This window comes from Anser anser (genome assembly GCF_964211835.1).
Source record: "Anser anser genome assembly, chromosome: Z".
NCBI lineage: Eukaryota > Metazoa > Chordata > Aves > Anseriformes > Anatidae > Anser > Anser anser.
In genome coordinates, this window is record NC_139723.1 from 23,056,648 (window position 1) to 23,076,171 (window position 19,524).

General features: G+C 37.3%; 1 long non-coding RNA gene across 1 annotated transcript in view; it reads left to right on the forward strand.

Annotated features, from left to right (window-relative positions):
* Positions 1-15,532, forward strand: part of LOC310890126 — a 71,147-nt gene extending 55,615 nt beyond the window's left edge. Inside the window, exon 7 of the long non-coding RNA XR_014577042.1 lies at positions 14,387-15,532. This is a non-coding gene — a long non-coding RNA (uncharacterized lncRNA). The remainder of the gene's footprint in view (positions 1-14,386) is intronic.
* The last annotated feature ends 3,992 nt before the right edge of the window (positions 15,533-19,524 follow it).

Consider the following 19,524-nt stretch of genomic DNA (forward strand, 5'->3'; position numbering starts at 1 on the left):
TTTAAGAACATTTTATAATCTTTTATATTTTATCTTGTTGCTGAATCATAGCCAAACATTTAAGATGTCCAATAAAAAATAGCTATAAAGCTCATGCTTAGAAAGCAGGAGTTTCCTGTTAAGATTTTCACTCATTTTCTGAGGCTTGAGGCCCAAAATATCCTTCTTGCCTACAGTTGTTGCCTGGGCAATGAAACTGGACAAAACTGACCACAACCACAGAGATGGAATTCATGTCCAGTCCTTCTGCTCCCAACAAATCACAACCGAAACAAAATGCTTTTCCTTATTGTTGCCAATGTAAATTCCTCTGAAATGCTGAAAAATAATCTGCTTTTCCAGGCACTATGGATAAAGTGCAGGTTCTGGCTGCTATTTTGAATACTATCTAAATATAATTTCAAGTCCATGTTTCCATGTAGCATGATAGAAAGTTCATTAAAGAACATCCAGAATGTCCGTATGTTTTCACTACTAAAGGTAAATAAATAAATAAATAAATAAATTACAGAGTCAGTAGACAGTGTGAATAATAATAATAATAATAATAATATACAGAATCATCCGAGTACACATTCCCTTATTACCTCCTAAAAACTCTACCTCACTCCTCATTCTAAAATTGACTGTATTTCCCACTAATCTGGCAGGTGACCCACAGTTTTCTGGTGTACAGGAGAGAATCCTGCAGGTCCTGCCATCTCTAGAGATTCCTGAAATTAAACTTTGAAGTGGAGTGTCTGGGAAAAAAGTGATTGAATGATACATGTACCTACTGCAGCAATGTCAAAGAACAATTTTAGTATACAAGGTCCTGCCCAGAAAGCTGATTTGACCTGCCAGTGTCACAGAATCTCTTCCTGAGCTAGGAGAGCTTCACAGATGGGAATTATCAACTCACCTCTTTCCTAAATGCTGTCTTATAACCATCAAAATCTTTAAACTCAAGTTTTTCACAGGCAGTCTTGGAACTTCCAATTATACAATGAGGAATTTGGGAGTGACCCTTTTTCTCCTTCCCCCTCCAACACACAAGACACCAGATCAGACTATTTAAAAAAATTAACAATCAAAAACATGTTTGGGTGAAACCTTTCAAAATTTCAAAACCAGCAGTCACTGAAGGAGGTTGCTTGCAAGTGGACTTTGCAAGAGGAAATCTGAATATCTTGTATACAGCCACATTCTCTTTTTCTCCCTGCCTCCCTCTAGCTTGCAAACTAACCTTAAGTTTAGTTTAGACTATTTCCAAGAATTTTCAGACCAAATTTGAAACACTCTTACACGCTAGAATATGAATATTAAAAAAAAAAAAAAAGTATGGCTGTTGTAAGAAGATCAGAATACACAGAATATATCTTGAAAATCTTTTACCATTTAAATATTGAAAAAACACAATGGGTAGAGATAACAGTGTTTTGTGTTGTTACCATGTAAGTGTTATTTTGTTGGAAAAGCAGGTAACTACCTTACAGATGAAACCTTGAAATACAAATGTTAATGCTTTTATGAGTTCATTCTGCATGAGTCATTCTCCAGAGATCTCAACAACAATTCCTAGAAGTCTTGAGACCAGTCCTGTTTCATATATCTTTTGCCAAGTGTCCTACTGAAATTACCTACTCCCTAATTATTTTTAATTGATAACAGTTTTCTAAATGACATTATTGAGTACCTCAGCATGGTTATTCACTTTTGCTGCCTGATGTAACTGCCATTGCAGTATGATGAAAATTTTTCTTTCTGCTTAAGCTTTTATCTTTCAGTACATGTTCATATCACTGATTTGGAATTCTAGTTCTATCATTACTGACAGATATTCATCCAGCTATTTCCAAGTGCATTACATTTTGTGAAAAAGATTGGCATAAATATCCCTTGCTATAACAAAATGTGAAGGAAGGAAACAGATTTAATTATCAATACTCAATTGCTGGCTCAGACTTCCGTTGCCTCACAGAAATCCAGAGGAAACCCTTTAATTAAAGTAAAATTATATTATACATTCATTTTTTTCTATGTCTGTTTGTTGGCTTTTCTTGACAGATTCAATTCTTTTTCTGTATATGTGGCAGGAGAAAATTTCGTTAAAAGGTTTATTTAAAAGTAAACAAACCTGGGTTTGAATGGGTTGTGGTGAAGTCATCTGATGGTTTCCCACTGTCTATTTTTGATACTTTCCAATCTAGAGAATTTTAAAGTTTTGTAGTAATATTTTCTAGTCATGATTCTGTCCCAAACTAGTTACCTGGGGAGAAATGTGACATGAGAAAATTATAATTAAAAAAGGTCTGTCTGTTAGAGGAAGAGGCAAACTTTAAGACCTAGTACTTGATTCTTCCTGTATGCTGGGCTTGCAGCTTTCTCTTTGCCAAGCATTTGCTTTTTGTGTCAGAAATATATTTTTGCTATTCCTAAATTTTGTCAAGTTACTGTCAGTAGAAGCACTACAGAGAGTTCTGATGATTTTTAGTGGGAAAAAAAAAAAAAGAAGAACTAAAAAAAAGCTGTAGAATCCCTACCACTTCACGTTTTTCCAGAATGGCAGAGAAAAGCATTAACATCAGTGGTTGAGGCATGCTTATTCCTGTCTTGAAGCAGATGATGTAAGAGGTCTCTTCCAGGCCTACTGTTGTATAAACATGAATGTGACCGTAAACATTCAAAGCTAGATACTTGATACGCAACTTTCAACTTTTCAACCTGCACCTTGCAAAGATGGAAAATACAGGAGACAAACTGTACAGTGGTTAAGAACTGAAGCTTGGCTTCATTGCAAAAGATAAGTCAGCATCTCTGAAATATTCCTTCAAGGCAGCCTCCTTCCAGAGAGATGAGTGATGGTAGCCATGCTGCAAGAACAGCACCAGAGCAGTAGAAGGTCGTGTCTTATAAGGGAGATTGCATGAGCAACTGAAGAGCTGCACATGCTGCTCTTGCTTCACAGTGTTGTAACCTGAGCTACTTTATACCTCTCTTTATCAGTTCAGGTGTCAGCAGCATTTTAGTTTAAAGCCCCTTTCACCAAGTGGCCATCAAGCACCATATAAAAGCACCATTTAACTAAAGCTGCAGATGTTTATGACTAGAAAGACACTTGGAGAGAAAAAAAAACGTGAATGATAGTTTGGACAAAGGTCTTTGAAAAATCAGCAGTGCAAATCACACTTTGATACTTCAGGAGTTACTCTCAACGTCTGTGTGCACAGTCGTCTGGCTAATAGTTTACCAGACCTACATTAATCCAGCAGGAAGGAACATAAGATGAGGCCTCAGGAACTTTAGTTCACAGATTGCTGTTTTAACTTAAAATTCTGTTGTAGATCTTGTTAAAGGAATGCTAAAGGCATAGGAGCTATACTGCAATCACCAGCTTCAAGATTTGCACGTTCTTAGTATAAGTTCTTATTTCAAGCAATAGTTCAAGTTTTGTCACCAGGCTGATTTGTATCTATATATGACAGACCTAGCTTGGATCAAATGTCAGAGTGTTAACAGGATGAAGAATGCAAGTTCTCAGTAGCAAACCACCTAATTCCACAAGGAAATTGGTCAGTAATTACAATATCATATGTCTGTGCCTCCAGTTTAGAGTCATTGTCATGAACTTTCTCACATGCTCACTGAAGTCAATACCAGATGTGTATGAGTGGCACCCTACAGAAGAAAAGGGGGAATGGGAGAAGAGGGGATTTAATTATTTTAATTATTTCTGTTAGCCAAAAAGTGAATTTTTGTATAGTTAAAGTGTCTCTTGGTAATCCACTTTCTATACATGCAACAGCAGTCTTTTTTAGTAGCACCTCCTGGTAGACAGTAGCTAGTAACAAGTAGTAATCATTATTACAGCTGTTTACTTTTTTTCTCTACATTTCCCATAATTTTGAATATTAAGAAGAAATTGCAGAAAAAAACAGGTGTGTAGAACTTCTTTATCTTACTAAAGGTGAAAAAAGGACAGAAACAAACAAACAAACAAATCCACATTAAAGGGAAATTGGACATAGGAAAACATAAGCAGCTGTATCTGTTCTTATCTGCTTTTTCCAGTTTGCAACATGTCCTAATTAATGGAATATTCATAGGAGCGCTCATAAGATTTGGAAAGGTAACACAAGAGGACAGATCTCAGTGAGAGAGCAAAAATAGGCACAAATAGGTGTACGTTTTGTAAAACAAATGTTGGGAAACAAACCTTACCCAGGGCATAAGGAACCCCTGGTGAATAGTCTCAAACAATACCTGCTTGGACAGTAAACCATTTAGGAAAGACAGCTGCAAAAGAAAAAGTCCACAGGACTAAGCCAATAGTGTTCTCAAATGTATCTCCTTTTCCCATTCATGAGGCAGAAACTCATCAGGTAAAATGGTGTTTATTTTGGTGTGGATTGAATTTCTGCTGTTGCACATTTCTGTGATGCCTGAATGCATCTGCTTTGCAAAGACAAAGTGAGATGCAAGGGAAACTTCTGGCTTTCAAACAAAGACAAAGGGATTTGGGTTTCCTGACGTCTCCAGTTCTATCTAGATGACTTTGAGACCATCCAGCCTATCTCCTGATCAGACCATGAGGTTTGGGAAAGGCACTGAGTAATAAGAAGGAATTAACTCTTTTGAGCAATGATCAAGTTAAGTAGGAAAAGACATCTTTGTTTATACTAGTGTTATTCTAAGTACCTTATAATCTTTGGCTGATATCCTCTCTAGAAGTAAGGCTGAAAGGCAGGACACATACCTTTGTGGAGTCATAAATGTGGTAGAGACTGATAAGCCTGAAGACCTGCAATGATGTTTGGGAAAGAAACTGGTCAAATAAAATAACTATAAATTAAAAGATTACATTCTCTTCCCTCACAACCACTACAACTGTTTGATTTGATCACTTCTTTTATTATTTATATAGAAGCCACAGCCTTCTCTCTTATTTTGTAGTGGAAGCTATGCAAGGATGTGGCACAACCATTTTTCTTTTGGTATTTATATAAGCAATACTAAAATCATCCAGTTCCAATCCCCCTGCCATGGGCAGGGACACCTCCCACCAGACCAGGCTGCCCAAAGCCCCATCCAGCCTGGCCTTGAACACCTCCAGGGATGGGGCATCCACAGCTTCTCTGGGCAGCCTGTGTCAGTGCCTCACCACCCTTGAAGCAAAGCATTTCTTCCTTATATCTAATCTAGATCTAACTTCTTTTAGTTTAAACCATTCCCCCTCATTCTTTCACCACACTCCCTGTCAAAGAGTTCCTCCCCAGCTTTCCTGTTGGCCCCCTTTAGGTACTGGAAGGCCGCAATGAGGTCTCCCTGGGGCCTTATCTTCTCAAGCTGAACAACCCCAGCTCTGTCAGCCTGCCTTCATAGGATAGGTGTTCCAGCCCCTTGATCATCCTTGTGGCCCTCCTCTGACTCATTCTAATACATATAATTAGAATAATTCTAACACCCCAATCAGTTGGGGTCAGGAAGTCAGTTACGTTGGCCTGGGGCTAGACTGTTAGCAAGGTTGTTTGCGCCTTATGTCAACAATCTTCTATATAAAGTAAAAAATACCTAAACCAGTAAACCATGCTGTGGAGAACATCTACACAGGCATCCAACAGTGTCAGAGTCTGAACGAGGTGGAAAAGCTACACACAGGGTGGCCAGGCAGGACCTGTCTGCTTAGGCAATGTGAGTGAGTGTCCTGACCATGGACCCTGATGGCAGTCTGAACAGAGCAGCCAGGGGCCTGGGCTGGGGTGGGCATATGGTGTGTGTGTGTGTTTGTGGAGAGAAATCTCAGTGCAGAAATCACTATCCACCCGCTATGTCCATCCTGCTGAGTAAATGCATTTTAGATTACATGTCACTGAGTGTGTAGGTCAGTTCTGTGGCCACCCCACCTATGACATTCTCCTATGACAACTGAGGAAACAGCTGCAGTAAGCCAAGTGGTTTCCCTGTTTCGCTGGCTGTTCATTAAAGACTTTTTTGGGGGAGCCTATTGCCTGCCTTGGAGATCGGGCAGATGGGGAGACATGCTCATGCCACAGCCACTGAAGTTGGTGTGCTGTTGTCATAATTCAAACTCACTTTTTAGTTAGTGATTTAAGCTGATATGCTGGTTTGTGAGCTGGATTTTGGAGCTGAAGCACCACAACTAGATTTGCCAGATCAGACTGTCCCTACAATCTTTGCTATTTTTAGATCCTGATCCAGAAGGACCCATAAACACATGCTTATATTTAAAATGCTTTCATGCTTAAAATTAAAACTATTGTCTGAGACCTATCCACCCAGCACTGAAATGTTTCAGTAATGTTTACATTAACATTTACAACAAGCCTGGATATTTGAAACTGGAATACAGAAAACAGTGGCTTTAATACAGTATAATATTTATAAGTTGATAGAATACAACAGAACAGAACAGAGCAGTTCAGTTGGAAGAGGACAGTTCATGGCTAACTAAAAGCATATTATTAAAGGCATTGTCCAAATGTCATGTGAACATTGACAGGTGTGGGCTGGCAAAAGCATTTCCCAGGTATTCCCCAAAATATTGATTTTGATGCATTTGACAGTAATTTTTCAATTTTTATTAGTATCAGAAATTGCGCGCATGTGCATTTTTAAGTAAATATCATCCCCAGAATACTTCTCAACAGACTAAGTGAAGAAGTATTTTTGGTGCTTGCTAATGCCTGTGATGAATTGGCAGAACCAGCCAGAATATTTTAATTGAAATAGTTTTTGTATTAAAACATGATCACATTCTTTTTCTTTTCAAAATCACATTTTACCAAAAATTTGTTTAAAACATTCCAGAGAACATCTTTAAAGTAAATAGATTTGAACAGTGTCTTTTCCATTTCAAAATGTATTTTGAAAGGACTTTTATTTTAAGGAGACCCTTCAGGAGGCTGAGAAGCAAGCTGACAAACATTGCTGAGAAATTGCTTCCCCCCCCCCCCCCAAAAAAAAAAAAAAAAAAGCGTGAAATTTTTATCAGTTATCTTGATTCAGAACATTTTCTCTCCTGAAACCCCCATCCCCACCTTCACCTCTACCACTCAGCCCCGGATTAAAAAACAAAACAAAACAAAACCTATAACAAAAAACAATAGAAAGCTTTCAGACCAGACCTTATAATTTACGTGTAGGGTATGTATAGCATTACCTTTCAAAGCACCTTAAATGATTATTTTGAGTTTATTATTTGTTCAAATTGAAACAACATGCCCTTCAATCTGGTTAAATAAAAAAGGGGTGGGGGTGGAGCAAAACAAAACCAAAACATTCTAATCCTGCCCCTTTTAAAATGGCACAGGAAAGCTCTTAGAAGGCAATGCAACACAAACTGATTATCTAGATGTTCTAAACTGATTACGAGCTCCCTCAGCCCTGACAGACATTTATTGATATTGGAGCATTCTGTTTCAGTGAAAACGCATCCTCCTTTGCCTCCTTGCTCTCTACAGCTTGTCAATCTCAGGTGAAGATGAACATGTTAATTGACTGCCTTGTTAACTTATTGATGAGTAATGACAGAAAGAGTAGTGCTGAATGCTCATAAAATCTGTCTTTCAGTGAAGAACCATCTATGTTTTAAGAGAACACCTTTAACTACCTTTCATTACTAATTTACTCACCACCGTACATTATACTTAAAGATCAAGAACAACCAGCAAACTGCTGCGTTATTACAGAGGTGAATGTATTGAAGAGGAAAGAATTACATCTACCAGACAACAGTTGGGGCTTCCAGTTGTATTGTATTACAAGGAGAGGTGAAAGTGCATTAGCATTTGAAAGTAGGATGCAGAATAATTATATTCAATTAACTAAGGGCTCCTTGGGCAGCAGCCCAGCAATGAGCTGCATACGATCAGACCAGACAGAAGGGAAGGAAGTAAACTGGTTTGAGTCCTGTACTCCTGAAGAGCTCAGAAAGCACTGTGCCACGGCTGTTAAATATGCAGCTATCAAGAATGAATATCTGGTTTAATCGCAGTAGAAGCAGCACAGTTTACTGCTTTACAGTGCAGGTTCTGTAAGCCTCGCTGAAGTATGGAGGTGGTATTTAGTTTCATTTGCAGGAAATGCTTGCTGATATGCCCATGCAGTCCTGCTTAAAAATAAATAATTTAATTAAAAATTTGTATTAAACATTCTGTTTCCAAGTGATGGGAGTTTGCATTCATCATCAGATATTCATGCTCACTTAGTGCCACAGTAATAGCAACAAATCTTATGACCAACAACCATATCCCACCACCAGCAGGAAAGCTGTGCATTTGAGAGTGTTTCAATTCCTGCTATCAGTGAAACAAATGGTGTCGGTCTCTGAATTAGGCAAGGGAGAGGTGTTTCCACATGTGATGCAGAGAGCGGACATGCAGAACGGTAAGTGGCTGCTTTCAAGGCACTGCCAGAAAGTGCCCAACCAAAACAGAGCTAATATTTTCTTCAGAATTGCTCTCTATCCTCTGCTCCAAAGGAGAATAGAGTTTCTCCCCAGACACCATGACGTGTATTGTAGCACACTTATGTATGGAGATTTTTTCCACCAGAGTATCTTAGTTGACTAATGGAGAGAAGATGATGTCTGGAGCTAGTCAAATGCTAGCTGACAGCATGTAACCTCGAAACATACCCCAAACATAACCTCTTGAATCAAAATATTATCACAGTTTAAAATACTTTGATTGCTGTGGAACTATGCAGCACATAGTGCAAAGGCACATAGTAGTGAAACATTTCTGTGTGGTTTTATTGGTTTTATTACCCTTTCTTTTTAAAGGTGGTCATTTAAAAGCTAATCAGTCTGAGTAGACAAGTTCTGGCTCAGTTGATCTGCCTGTGCTTTTAACTTTATTTGCAAGAAAAACATATGCATCTTTCCTAGCCAGTGTCTTTTGTTTGAACTCACTGATACCACTACTCTCTCATTTGTTTATATTATGAGTAAGAGGGATGGCAATTAGCAGAGGAATTTAAACTGTTACGGTTTTGGCAGTGGCATTTCACAGTTTTACTTCCTCTCCAGTTCTTACGTCTCAAGTATAAGCATATTTTTGTGTGCCCTAGTTTACATGCCAAGGCTGATGGATGGAATTTCCTGTAAGAAGTTAATCTGCATGGTCTTCTCAGTGTTTGGTTACTTCAGGACATCAGTAGGTTCATTTGCAAAGATTTTGGCATGCTAACAATTGTTACTGTAAGTCTAGCTTCGGCCCAGTGAAAGAAGACTGCTGAAAACTCCATGCAAAAAAAAATCAAAATCTTCTTTGCAAATACCTAGTTTCTTATAAACAGATTTTATTCTGGCGTTTTGGTGTTCTGTCTCAGAAAACTACCTCATGTGCCAGTAACAATATTTCATGAAATTAAGATATTAAAAACACAAAACAAAAACAAAAACATAAAAAAACAGGTTTACATCCCTTTAACACTTCCTTATAATGCAATACTGAAGTATTCTCTCCAGAGATTGCTTTTCCTTAATAAATTAGTGATTTATATAACATTAGAATAAATGTTGACAGAAGAACTGGTGAAGTAATAGTTTTGGAAGAAAGAAATGAGTGGAAGATGGGCAACCAGGAACTGACTGTTTTTTTATCAGACATCTGGATGCTTTCTCTTGTGCTAATAGCTGTATTCCAAAGCCTGAATTGTCACCTGGGTGCAAAAATCACTTTGGCACCATTTCAGAAATGCCCTTTAAAGTCAGGTCTGAAGACGCCTTTTTTGAAAATTCTGACAAGTCTAGCAGAATCAAAGAGGAGAAAATTTGAATTAATTTTATCACTTGAAACATGTATATATGTAGTTACTAGTGAGGGGGAAACAATGGCAGTACATTTTCCAGCAGGCTATTTAATTCAAATTTGAGCAAGTTTAAGAGGGAAGGGAAGGTCTTCAGAAAGATCTTTAAGAAAAAGAGAGAAATATACCAACATATAAGATAAACTATATTAATGTCCCAGAGTTACGTCTTATAATTTGCAGGCCAAAACTACAACTTTTAATTGGACTTTAATATGCTACCTAACATAAGTTGATTATACTTTTATTAGTGGCATACATAAGGCCTAGAAGGTAAAACGTTTCTGAAGAGCAATTTTGGACTGACTGATCTTTTATTTTCTACTTATCCTTTTTGAGGCAATTTCAATTAAGAGTTTGTGAAAGGAATTATTCAGATGATCCAAAAGTCTTCAGGATTATTCCATTTAACTTCAGTGCACTTCTGAGGATGTCCAGTGAAAGCAAGGATTAGTGTCTCTTTAAGTAAAATAATATCCCATGCTTGTAGGGTTTATTGGCCAGTTTTCTCATTGTCCTTCTCTAGTTGGCGAATTCTGCAAAACAAGTGGCTCAATTTCTATTGCCATGGGGAATGAATTTTCCTCTTTAAGAGAGAGAACCCTGATTTTTCAAATGAGCTGTATTTGTTAAGTTAGGTTCTCTGGTGTCTTTGCAGGATACCTAAAGTCATATCTTCTTTGCGTTCAAGTCACAAAATATTTTTATGTGGAAAGTGTGTGGCTGGCCAAGTAATTTTTCTCTTTATAACAGGGATTTTTTTTTCTCTTTATAGAAGTTAAGGGAAATTTCCTACTCTGCTATGACTTCTAATAAATAAATAAATAAATAAATAAAGGAAGGAAGGAAGTCACTGCTACTTGCACAGTGCTAGACACCCAGAAAGCTCTCCTTTTGAAATGGGGAATCTACTAATTTTAGTTGCAAATGTGTTCTCCTAAATTTGGGAAGAATTTGCACCACATACTTATCTGAACTGCTGCAGGCTACAGATAATAATGCTAAGTTAAGTCGGAATGTGTCCACTTGTAAGAATGGAGTGGAATTTCTTCCTGAAAGTTGTCTTCCAATGGGAAAAAATATTTTTACAATGTCTCATGTCTCAATGAAAATTTATATTGTGACTGTTTTTGAAGTTGACTTTTGGCATTTCTCTAATTAGAGTATTCCTTTTCTATATCACACCATGGCAGCAATGTTTACAAAATGCTCTGCTTGATTTTTTATGAAATACTTTCTAAAATCAGATTTTTCTTTGTCTTTTCAGTAAAGTTTTTTTTTTCCACTCCTTTTTTTTTTTCATATCCAATTACTGATGAATAAATATTGATGGATTAGTACTCCCCTACCATTCTCATCCACAAATACATGCTGTGCTCTTCAATAAGTTGGTTGCTGTGAATCACAAGAGTAAGGATTTGTCCTGTCCAGAAGACGATCTGTACAGTTCTCTCCTTTTATGGCTCCTTTCCATGGAAGTCATGTCAGCCAAGTAAAAACACCCTGGAATTATGTCGGTGAAAAGGGTGTCCGAGAGCTCTTTATAAATCAGTCCTTCACAGTGAATGCTTTCACTTTACTTCATGTTAGAACTGAATAATTGTTTTCTAGTATTTCTCTTTTATTTATTTATTTATTTTTTTAAATTCCAAATTTGCTGAGGGCCTTTGTGAATTGCATTTTAAAGAAAACACATCCTACAGTTATTGTTACTTATTGTAGTTGTTTGATTATTTATTTCTTTGAATGGTAATCTGCATCAGTGCTTGGAGTGTTTTTTTTTTTTTTTTTTTTTTTTTTTTTATGAGCCCAAAGGAAAACAGTTACACTTTCTTCCTTTGAACTTTACAGGAACAAGAGCATTTATGCACATTACTGCCAGAATGCCTTTTTTTCTAGGTCTTCTTTTGTACCTGATGGGAGAGGATAAAATAATGAAACATGCATTGCAGATGTAATTCATATTGTTTAGAGGGCTCTTGGAATAAGTTCAGGTACAACACTGATGAGGGTGGGAATTAAAAGAGAATAGAGCAGCAGAGAAGAATTTAGTGAGTGCAATAGTGTCTTTCAGTGGCTGTCTCCAGAGACAGTACTCTCTCCTATTATCTGTCCTTGGAAAGGACAAGTTTAGATCAGCTTAGAAACTTTTCAGTCAGGTGTGATGTGCTGGTTCTACATAAATTCTTTACATTAGCAACTCCTATATTGTATGTGCGTACTCAGACTTGTGCTTCTCCCTTAGGCTCCTAAGGATTTTTAGAAGTTTAAATGGTTATTTCCTTCTTTCACTGCAAATTTTTGCATCTGGCTGTAGCTTTAGCACTTTCTATCTAGGTAATAACTTGAAAAGTGAGTATCCAGATCCAGAGTGAAGTAAATACTGCACATTCGGTGCAGATTAAGAGTTTTTTGTGTGTGTGATATTCACATTCAAAATTGAATATAGCTGAACTAGAGAAACTTGTGGATTTGTCAGTGCTCAAGTAAAATATGAATAGATAGTAGTTTTATCATTATATGACACTAAATGGAAATAGAGGTTTGCAGGTGGAAACAGTATCTTCAGTAGAAGAAATCCAACCTCATTCTCCTGTGAGTGATGCCTCCTCAACCACTTTCCGTGAAGCTGAGCTGCTCTCATCAGCAGAATGGATTCAGCCTTCCACTGCCTCATACCAGTTTTATGTTAGTGGAAACCCAAAGGTTTCATTGTTTCTATGCTGGTGTATGACTGGACTAAGACTGAAGGTCTTCAAAAGATATATAGATGTAGTGCTTAGTGACATGGTTTAATGGTGGATGTGGGAATGCTAGGTTAAAGGTTGGCCCAGATGATATTAGAGGTCTTTTCCAACCTAAATGATTCAACAATTCTATGATTATATAATAGGGAGAAAAACTAACTCTGTTGTCACCAAATAACAACTATCTATCCCACTCTCTTCCATAGAGGCAATTTGAATTATTTAATGTAGTCAGTGTAAAGAAAGTGGAGCAGTACTCACAGCCAGTTTATCTCAGATTACATCTTTAAGCTGGCACAAGAAATATCTCTGTGCGGCATGCATGGCAGTTGGTGAGTAACTGGGAAGTGGAAGAATGTGCACTGGAGTAGGGATGTAGTAACCTTACAGCTAGTTTTTATCTCTTATGCTGCATTAGAAATATGTGCTCGCCTGCTTTCATGGCTCTCTGCCTGTTTTAGCAAGCTACCGGTATTTCATCTATGCCTCATCCCCTTGCTATGAACTATTCTTGTAAAGAGATCTTATCCACTGTGTCATACTCACTAACGTAGAAAACAATTTAGAGCTCAAGCTTTGAGTCATGGTATCTCCGAGATATTCTCCTGTTCAGTACCTACTTGAGTGTCTAAGCCAATGCTAATCTGACTTTGGACTCTCCTTTCTAACTGGTAAGAAGTGAAAAGCGAGTGCTATTGAGTAACTGGGCATTTTAGTCTGTCTGTTAAATTGTCTTGATGGGCACCAAGATTGAGTCAAAGACACACAGTGTTATTGGAATGAGTTGTAATTGCTAGTATCCTTTGGCTTTACTGCAAAATGTAAGGGAAGAGGAATGCAGAATCCACAGCAGTGAATAGGTACAAACGTGCAAAGATGGGCAGCTCACCCCAAACCTGCAAGGTTTGCATCCCTGGGCTTGGATGGTCTGTTGTGTCAGCCCTTCTTTCTGGGGCAGCCATCATCTTGCTGGACACAGCAGACTGAACAAAGTGAATGGGGAGCTGAAAGTGTATCTTAGCCACTTAAAATAGATAGGGAGTGTTGCAGGTTTGCTTCCTTAATAAGCTGGCTCTGGCAAGAGGCACATAAAATGCACAGACCAGTGAGTTATATTCACCTCAAGTGGGAAATATTTTAAAAATTGCTTTGATTCAATGGGATAAAACATCATTAGGATTTCTACTGTCTTCTCCTCATTTGCATAATTTAGTGTAAATTTCACATTATGAAAACAGTGGAATACATATAGAATGAGCTCTGAGGATCACAAGAGGAAAACATTCTAGAATGGACTTCTGGGAGTAAAAAAAATCTGTTTCTGTTTTGTTTTCAGTATAAACATACTTTATGTGCAATTTGCTCTAATTATTTTCCTGTTTAAAAAATTAGTGATCGATTTCTGAAGATTTTACACTGTGAGTGGTGAAATGTTTAATTAATATAATATCGGCTTTTAGCTGCAGTTGTGTAGTAAAAGACACAGCACAGAAGGGACATGTAATAATTAGCAGTTTAACCCGCAGTTTGTGAGAACAGAAGAAAATGTGACAGAGGTAGGGTAAGAACGATAGTTAGGTTTGTTTTTTTTTTCAGAGATTTGCACAGCTTTTCAGCAACATACTGTCCCACAGGCATTATAAACTCAGAGTAGTCAGAATCAGAATTACATTTTCATGTTTTCAGGGCAAACTCTTGGGTATTATTTACATTTATATATATTCATTTCCAAAATCTTCTGTTTTAATTTTGCAGCACATTTTTCTGTTATTTTTTTTAATTGCTTTGGAGAAGTTGTATGAAAGAAAAACTGTACTTTTTGCTTCTAGGTTCACAGTTTGAAGTTTTGTTATACTGGAAAGCCTTTAAATTCATGAGCAGATATGCTATGGAGACTTTTGGATGTGAAAAAGTATGTTTTCTCTAATCCCGTGGGAAGGGCAGTTCTGGCTCTAGACCTGGGAATGACATGTCACTCCTCTGCCTTCTGTTTCACTGAAATGGATACTTACTGTATATGCCACTAAGCCTGGTAGCCTTTTACAGAATACAGCACTGAAATCATCCCTGAACAATTTCACACTGAACTGAAATGATCCTCACAACACTGCCACAGCCAAAGATTTAGAAAACGATACTGTCAGTTTTGCATAAGTGCAATTCCATGGATTCTCCTGCAGATACTCTTGACTTAGGCTGGTGCGAGAAAAGGATGAGATTTTCTTCTTCTCTTTTGTTTGTTTAAAGAAAGCAAATATTTGGGGTCACAATGGTGCAGTGAAGGATTTCTATTAGACAGTATTTTGTAGAGCTACATAATACATGAGTCTTCCCAGAGGCAGCTACTTTAAAAAGTGTAATATACAGAGTTGTGTCATTCACATCTGCTTTTCATGGGCAGGTGTATGTAATCATGCAAAATGATATTAAAAAAAATCTCAATTACTTCTTTGTTGTGTACAATTTGTTTATTTTGGAGAGTGAGAATACATATTGGCTCTTTCCACTTAAATTCGCCTTGACTGAGCTTGACTCTGCCTCTCCACTCTGACTGGCTGCTCTGCCCACAGTTTCTGTCCATTTCCATCTGATTCCAGTACACCATAAACCATATCATTTTCCTATTGGAATGAGTTCTCACTAGTGCTGTCCATTACTCCACAGTATCACCCCATCCATCTCTGGCCAATAACATCCTGCATGTCTACACCTCCTCATGAATGTCATTTTCACCTCCTTTTTTATTATTCTTATCCTTTCTCAGGCCCTTTTAAAGCGAATGTTTACTGTGAAGTACTTCATAAATTAATGTTGTCTGTAAAAAAAAAAAAATTAAAAAAACTTTTGCTATTAATTATGCATATCTTGAGTTATTTAATCATCACTGAGTTTCTCATCTCATTGTCTTCCATTAGAAGGATGAGCGTATATTTTCAAATGGATTTCATCTGCACAGTTAGTTAAGCTTTCATAAAACAAATAGAGAGGGAAAGCCCCTAAACATTTCCATATAAATTATACTCAACACCTAATGCATATAAAAACATGTCTTTATAGAGACAGTCTCTTGCTAGACTCCTCTGTAGCTAGTGTGCATCAGCAGTAACTCCTGGGAATTTATCAGACATTTTTTAAATAAATGTAAGGGAAAGCAGTCATGGCCAAATCCTTGGGGTGATACACCACAGCATGGCATCAGAAACAGGCCTCCAAGGAGACATAGAAGTAGCAGCTGAGACATTACAAATGAAATGTATCCAGTTTTCTGTTATTAAATACTTGTTTCCTACATAAAAAAAAACACCATTAGGTCACCTGAAAGCTGCCCTGATATGCCAAGCTGCGGTGGCATTTTTGTGTAGACCTGTGTGGTGCCAAGAGTTGGACTCGATGATCCTTATGGGTCCCTTCCAACTTAGGATATTCTATGATTCTGTGATTCTATGAGAAGAGGTCAATATTCCTGTTTTCACAGAGGTGAGGGCTGAGCATCAGCCCTGCTCTGAAGGATAACAGTGGATGCTGTGGGACCTCTGGGCCTCCAGGCAGTAAGGATGCAGGTCAGTGACCTGCCACTATTTTCTAGGGTGTTTGTGGGCTTTTTTGGTTCTTTTTAAAATTTTCGTTAACAGATTATAAATAAATAAATAATAATAGAAAAATCTAATATTCTTACGCTAAATTCTGAAAGAATTGAACAGCTAGGAAGCAATGGGGTAATTTTAACCATGGGTCTGGAAGAGATAACCAAGTATATTCACTGGAAACCACCGTAAGAAATGGACCCAGGGCTGCACTGACCCTTTACTCAAGAAATATGTTCCCTGTTTTTTTTATACACCGTGTTACACCATGAACATTACTAAAATGAGAGTAACAAATATTTTCCCATCCAACTTCAGGATGTTCTTCAGATAAATTTGTGAGTCTTGGGTAGCTCTCTTCCCACTATTAATGTAACAGGGGTGTGATGACACTTGGCCGACTGTTATGCAACCTTTAAAGCTCTTATACAGCAAAGACTCAAAGTGCACATAAAAATTTCAGTTTTCTCAAAAAAAGAGAAGCTCCAGAGAGCTTAAACACTTAGGCACATTGAACTGAGGAAGATTGCCTGCATTGCTGAGTCTGCTCACCCTCCTATTTTGGGCAACCAGGTCATATGAACTCATGAAGGAAGTTAACAAGCTCCTTACATATAAATATTTGGACTTTTTGGAGCAGGGAGGAAATCATAACTATGAGTCAATTATCTTTAGGGTAAGGGAACACACTAATATCAAGTAGTGACTTCTAAATATGGTTATATATTCAGAGCACGTGACTGGCAAATGTGTTTGTAGATTAGGTATTGAACTGTATGTGCATTTTGGATTTGCAAGAGTGTGACTGAACTGAAAAATATCTCTGCTGTTTTTGGGTAGGCACACTGGGTAAACTTTCATTGATCATGTTTATCTTCTACCTTCTTTATACGTAGCTTATTATTCAAAAGCACAATGTTTTAAATTAAAACTCAGAAAAGCAAAGCAGATGAAAAGAAAATGTTTTGCCAGTTTTAATATAGTATTAAAAGCAACTGTGCTGAATAACCTTTTCCTCTACCATTTTGCATCAATGCCAAAAAAAGTTGTCTTCAGTTCAAAATGTTATATAATAGTTTTATATTATACCTGCAAAGAGGAAGATGTAGATAAGAATCCATTTCAGAATTCAGGGTTATAGAAGCAATGAAATACCACACAAGCCATGCAGATGGAGAGGTGCTCTCAGGTCTGCAGCCTGCTGCAAGTTGATGCTGGAAGAAGAAGCTCCTGGTTTCTAGCAAGTGGATTACCAAGGTCAGATATCCAGCTCCTCTGGATATTTTCATGATATAATTAGATATAAGCATATTAAAATAATAAGATTTTTCTCTGTTCTATCTTTCAGTTTCAGGCTCTCTGACCAAATTTATTACTATCCAGGATGAATCTGTTGTAAATTTTCCCATCAGCTGTTATTAATTAACTGGTTTAACATTTTCCTAGCATTAGATCCCAGGTAGACATGGAGGTCCCCTTGTGTTGAGGACCTTGTTGTTTGCCCTGTCATAGGGAAAGATGGTCTGCAGTCTAAGGATATGGTAGAAGAACTTGTAATACGATAATATGAGGTTTGCCAACAAAAAGGAGAGATGTGGTAGTACAGAAAAATCAAACCATGTACTTACACAGTTTAACCACTGCACAACTTGATAGCCTCAAATCATCTGCATTTTAAGACCATATAAACACACACAAAAATAACCTCAGCTGCTGTTCAGGCTGGCCCTCGCATTTTGAAACTTGGCCAGTAATGCTCAGAACTTGCAGTGTTTCTATCCATGAAGTATTTTCTGCACTAATAAATCACAAGGAAGTTCCACCACATCCTGTCTGGTTCTACCTTTGCTCAGTACTGAAAGGGTTGCTCAACTCTTCCAATGTCAATCGAACATATACTTAGTTGCTTATTTACATGAAATCTGCTTCTCCTTGATAAAGACTATGAAAATAGCAACAAAATCACTTCAGAAACTATGGATAAAATGGTTTCTTATTCCAAATGCTCTGCCCCTATCCACCAGTGGTATAAACCCTTTGTAGAAGGATACCAAGTTAGTCAGGCATGATTTGCCCTTAGTGGAGCCATGTTGCCTGTCACCGGTCCCTTCTCTGTTATCCATGTGCCTTAGCACTTTCTAGGAGAATCAACCCGGGCAGAGAGGTGAAATTGAGTGGCCTATAGTTTTCTGGGATTCCTATTTTCACTTTTTAAAAATGGAGTTTATGTTTCTGCTTTTCCTGTCACTGGAAAAATGGTTGTGCTCTTGTGATTAGAGGTGGGTATGGCTTTTTTAAAGCACGTTGAATACGTTTCTGTATGTATAAGTGTATGCAGAAAAGATGTTATCATACCAGAATGTCAACAGTATGAAAGAAGGGTTATGAGTACAAGTATTGTGAATGTATTAGAAACTTAATGTTTCATTAACATTTCAAGCCAGAATTTACCAAGGAGCTCCAAATGCTGATGTTTATAATTTCCAAATTATTTCCTTTGCATTGACTGCAATTTTGTTGTTGTTGTTGTTGTTTTTTAACAGCTAAATTTAAATAATCTAATCATGAAATATAAAACTGTACTCATAGCATTTGATTTTTGTATCGTAGGAGAGTAAGATCTCTACAAAGGCTTGTGTCTTTCTGGTTCCCTGCTGAAGTGTAGACTGTCTGAATAGAAAAGCAGGCTTTAGTCAGGCACATTTCAAGGCTGTGGTTATATACAATCTTACTGTCTAAAAGAAACATTTTTTTATAACTTCTAATCAACATTAATTTTTATCCCTTTACTATGATGATAGGCAGCTTCTGGGCAGCTTCACACATGAAAATTCTGGTAGGTTTAATTTATAAAGTGACAAAGTTTAAGAAGCATAAATAAAACAAAGATAATATGGGTTTTATATATATGTAAATGTAGTTCAGATTCACTTATATATATGACATTGTCTGGTAATGCATGGAAAGTTTGAGATAAAGCAGCATTTATTCTCTTTGGGACATATCCATCTCACAGGAGTATGTACTCAAAATCTGGAACAACATCATGGCCATAAAGTGTAGATTTTCATTGCTGTGCTGTCAATGATCTTAGCTTTTCCATTAGTACAAAATAATCTTCAACTGTGGTGAATAAAAGCAGGAGGCTTTTCTTTCCTTACAGGTCACATCATGGTTGTTCTGAAAAGGGATTGTCACTTAGGGTGGGATTATCCCATAGCGACAAAGATTATTCCTCTCTTGTTGGTGGATAGAAGGGGACAAATGCTTCTGTTTAATATGATGGGACTACCGGGAATTAAGAAAGTTCTCATTTCAGCTTGTTATGCTACATATGGATCTCTCCCTAGGTGCAATGTTCTCATCTTCTTTTCAATCACAAT